General features: G+C 38.4%; 1 protein-coding gene across 1 annotated transcript in view; it reads left to right on the top strand.

Moving 5' to 3' along the window:
* The window catches only part of Brip1 (BRCA1 interacting protein C-terminal helicase 1), a 213,801-nt gene that overhangs the window by 178,799 nt on the left and 29,598 nt on the right, over nucleotides 1-5,404 (top strand).

Here is a 5,404-nt window from a genome sequence, read left to right as displayed (position 1 = left end):
CGATCTAATTTTGAAAGAGATGCATCTTAGCTCAGGAAATTGTTATTGAATATGTCAATGCTGTTGTAATGAAATGCATCTTCTAATTATATGCTTATTAAATAAATAATGTTTTTTAAAGAGAGAGAATACTTAAACTATCAAAGCTCTATGTATTAACCAAAGATTACAGCATTCCAGGAAGCATTTATTTATGAAAACTGATTGAATCCCATTTAGAACAGAGAGCTTTATAGAATTTCAGCTTGTCTCATTCCCATCCCCCTCTCTTCAGGTGCACAGTACGCTTAAGCAACAGCCTACAAACATGTAGAAATCAACAACTTAATAGCCTTTGGATGGTTCTGGAGTGCATTCATGGAGAACTGTCATTAGTGACAATTCTAACAAAACAAAGCTAATAAAACTGTCCTTTAAAAATGAAGGAAAATTAAGATATTCCCATATAAACAAACACAGAGAAAATGTCTAACAAATTTATTTTATATGAATGCTAAAGGGAGTCCATGCTGATGTAAAAGAACATTAGACAATTATTCATAACCCACATGAAGAAATAAAGTACATCCACAAATGTGGCTACATAAATATAAAAGACATGCAGAAGTATTTTTCTTATACTTGTGTCTTGTCTAATTTTTAAAAATAGTTTAAAGATATTTTATTTATTTTATTTTGTGTATGTGCGTATATTGCCTTTGTGTAAGTAAGTGCACACGTGTCCTGCAATGCCCCCAGAAGACAGAAGAGGCTGTCAGATCCTGTGGAACTGGAGTTACGGACAGTTGTTAGCTACCATGTGGGTGCTGGGATTCGAACCCGGGTCTTCTGCATGACCAACCAGTGTTCTAAACCACTGAGCCATCTCTCCAGCCCCTTGTCTAATTTTTCAAATTCAATTTATTCATTTATTTGGGATGAGGGAGTGCATGCTATGGCATATGTGTGAAAATCATAGGACAACTTGAGCGAATCAGTTCTCTCCTTTCACCATATGGGTCCTAGGGATCTAGCTCAGGTCATTAGCCTTGACAGCAAGGATCTTTACCTGCTGAGCCATTTAGCTAGTCCTTTATTAATTTTAAAAATTGAATTATATTTATTTCATTTATGTGTCTGTGTGTGCATGTGTGTGTGCCTGTGTGGGCATGTAGATCACAATGCATATGTGGTGTTCTGAGTACAGCTTGAAGGAGTCAGTTCTTTCCTACCACCATGTGGGTCCTAGGGGTTGAACTCAGGTCGCCAGGGTTGGTGACAGGCACCATTACCTGCCAAGCCATCTTGCCAGCCCCTTTGTCTAATTTTTAAAAAGTAACTGCATAAAGCAATAATTATAAAACTGTAGCAGTTGCCTTGGAGTCCCCAAGACCACTCTCTGATTCAGTGGTTCACTGGGAACAATGATAGCCTCAGCCTATAGTTATACATGTGGCTTGAATTTATTATAATAAAAGGACACCAACACTCAGCCAAGAGAAAATGTGCTCGGAGCAAAGTCCAGGGGAAACCAGGCTTACAGATTATCTGCCAATGATGTTACACAGGACACTAATCCTCCAACAATGAGCTGACAGAATGTGGTATATTGCCATGGGAATTAGACACTCAGCACTTAGTGGGGAGGGGTCATTTATTCTGCTGGAAATTTAAAGAATTAGCCAAATCTTTCATAAATGCTTCCAAAAATAGAGCAAGAAACATTTACCAAATCATTCAATGAAGCCAGTATTATCTGATAGCAATACATGTGAAGTCAGTGCCAAAAAAGCAGTATCAGTTATAACTATGAAAGTAATAAAAATATTCAACAACACCTAGAAAACTGAGTCCAGCAGCATGCTAAAAGGATTATACCCCATGACCACATAAGACGTTATCTCAGGAATGCAAGGTTGGTTCAGTACACTCAAGTCTCAGTATATCATCATATTAATAGAATAAAAGGCCAGGGGCTGAAGAGATGGCTCAGTGGTTAAGAGCACTGGCTGCTCTTGTAGAGGACAGGCGTTTGATTTCCAGCACCCACATGGTAGCAAACAACTGTCTTATAACTTCAGTTCCAGTGGATCCAATGCCCTCTTCTGATCTCCACGGGCAAATGGGTGCACTTACATATATACAGGCAAAATACTCATACACATAAAATAAAAATAAATACATAAGAAGAGACTAAACCTACATGATCTTCTCAAGATGAAAAAATAAAAACAAAAGAAACCAACAGCATAAAACAATGTCCACTTTTTTTTTTTTTTTCATTTTTGAGACAGTCTCCCTGTAGCCCAGCTGACCTGGAACTCACTATGTAGACCAAGGTGGCCTTGAACTCACAGAGATCCACCTGCCTCTGCCTCCCGAGTGCTGGGATTGCCCATTTTTATGATTAAAAACATTCAGTAGAACTTGGGAAATGGTTCAGCAAGTAAAGATGCTTGCTGCCAAGCCTGATGACCTGAGTTCAATCCCCAGAATCCACATGATAGAAGGAGAAAATAGACTCCCAAAAGTTGTCCTCTAACTTCCACATGCACCAAGGCACATGAACACACATGGGTGCATGCACACACACACACACATACACACACACACATCAATTAAGAAAAAAAAATTTAAAACATTCAACAAAGTAGCACTCAAAAAAACTAGAAATGTGAGTTTATTTTAAGGCATCTATAAAAATCCTACAACTGGGCTGGAGAGATGGCTCAGCGGTTAAGAACACTGGTTGTTCTTGCAGAAGACCCGGGTTTGAATCCCAGTACCCACATGGCAGCTAACAACTGTCTGTAACTCTAGTTCCAGGGTATTCATCACCTTCTTCTGACCTCCATGGGCATTGCACAACACGGGTGCACTTACATACATGCAGGAAATATACTCATACACATAAAATAAAATTAATAAAATATTTTTACAACTTTAAAAATACATTAAAACAAATAAATATTTATGAATAAATTTTAAGTAAGTAGAAGTTCTGTGTACTGACCATTGCAAAATATTATTGGAAAAATACTAAAAATGAAAATAATCCCATGTTTAGGATTAGGAGATTTACCTTTAATATAATAGCACAGAGTGATCTAAAGACTCAACCCAGTGCCAGTCAAATATCCTTGAATGGGAGGGATGCCCTGGAGAGATGACTCAGTGGTTAGGTGCACTTGCTACACTTTCGGAGGACCAAAATTCAGTTCCCGGCACCCATATTGGGTGCTCCCAACTGCCTATAACTCCAACTCCAGGGGATCTGACACCCTTTCTTGGCCTCCACAGGCACCTGCACACATGTGCACATACCCAAACACAGACACACACTCACAGACACATAATTTTAAAATGAAACAATTAAAACAAACAAACAAAAACTCCCATCTGGCTTTTTGGCAGAAACTGGGAAACTAATCCTGAAATTATTTTGGAAATGTAAGAAACCCAGAATGACCAAATTAAAGAAAAATAAAGTATAAATTTCTTGAACTTCGATTGGGCAATAGTAGATTTTATCTCATTCAGAAGCACAAACAAGGAAAAAACAGATTTTGTAAAGGTTTACATTTTTATTTATTCAAAAGGCAATATTGAGAAACTGAGACGGCACCTCAGATGGAGAATATGTTTGCAAATCATCTATATCAGGGTCTTTAGTCTAGCATTAAAAAGATAAAATTGGAATTAAAAAACTAACCAGTAATTTGAATAGGTATTTCCCCCAAAATAAGTATATACAAATAAGGTAATAGGTACATAAGGTGAGACTAAATATTATTAATCAATAGGGAAATGTGAATCAATATGAAAATAAAACACCATTTTATCTCTCAGAATAGATATAATTTTTAAGTATATTTATTTTATGTATATGAGTGTATTGCCTGTGTGTATGTAAGTGCATCTGTGCAATGCAATGCTGCAGAGGTTGGATTGCCCTGGAACTGGAGTTGATGACAGTTCATAGCCGCCATTTGGGTGTTGGGAATCAAACCCAGGTCCTCTGCAGGAGCAGTCAGTGCTCTTAACCTCTGACCCATCTCTCCAGCCCCTAGAATAGATAGAATTTTTAAATATGTAAATAACTAGTGTTGGTGAGGATGTGGAGTATGAATGGAGAAGCAAAATGCCATATATTCGTGTGATGGAATATATTCAGCCATGAAAAAGGAATGAATTAATGATGCTTGAAAATACAATGTGCCAAATATTGAATGATTCCAGTTAAACAAAATTCTGAAGCACAAATGTGTAAGGTCTGAACATGTATTAGTGGTTGCTTGAGGTAATAGAGAATAATTGGGGTTATTTCTTGTGACTCTCAGTCAACACAGAGTTTGCTTTGTAGAATGAGGAAGAGTTCTAGAATAGGAGTATATGTTATATAAACTTGTAAATACATTTAAAAACCATTGAATTTGGGCTGCAGAAATGGCTGAGTGATTAAGAGTACTTCTTGCTCTTACAGAGGACCTGAGTTCTAGTCCTAGCAGTTAAATAAGACTTGTAGAACCACCTGTAATTCCAACTCCAGGGGACCTGACACCCTCTTCTATCCTTCTTGGGCACTCTCTCCCCCATTCCCCATACACACAGGCACCCACACACATACACATTACAAAAACAAAAAAAACCCCACTCTCTCCTACCCGCAGGCCTCCCTCTCCGGGACCAACCCAGCTCCTCAGTGCAGTCCCCAGGAGCCCTTGGGACTGCTTCCCACCCCCATATTCCTTTGCATCTCGGGGTGGCATGGCCACCAGCTGCCCTAGACCAGCATATTTCCTGGGCCTGGCTTCCAGGTCAGTCCAACCCCCAAATTCCTGAGGCCAAAAATCTTTCCTGGAGGGATCCAGACCTTAGAGGAAAGCCTGAGAGCATCTGATCCACATCTGACTTGGGCCTCTGTGGGAACTCCTGAAGACAAAAGCAATCTGGCCACTCCAATATAAAAATCAAAAGAGAGAACCAGAAGCTTAGATGAACCAGCTTTTCATGCCCAAAAAGTAAAACACAAAGACACATAAAGTTCACAAAAAGAAGCAGACCTAAACTCGAAGTCCTGAGTGTCACACAAGAATCAGAAACTGCAAAAGAAATTCACATGTCAAAATCATAGAGAAAAATAATAACATGAAAAACCAAAATAACATATCCCCACCAAATACCAATAGTCTTCTAGAGGAGTACAATGAGAACCCCTAGAGATAATGCAGGGCATGGAATTCAAAAGAACAATTATAAACATGATGAATTCAGTGAATTTAAAGAACACACAAAAGAAGACATCAAAGAACTGAAGGAAGATAGGGATGAACTTCTGAATGAATTCAGAAAAGAGAGAAATATTGAAGAATGTTCAGGCTGAAATGAAGAAGGAAGTGAAACATTCAGTAAGCCAATTAGAAAT

The sequence above is a fragment of the Nannospalax galili genome, unplaced genomic scaffold (assembly GCF_000622305.1).
Source record: "Nannospalax galili isolate Female #2095 unplaced genomic scaffold, S.galili_v1.0 scaffold879, whole genome shotgun sequence".
Taxonomy (NCBI): domain Eukaryota; kingdom Metazoa; phylum Chordata; class Mammalia; order Rodentia; family Spalacidae; genus Nannospalax; species Nannospalax galili.
Note: the sequence above shows the minus strand (reverse complement) of the source record. Positions and strands in the feature narration are given on the sequence as shown.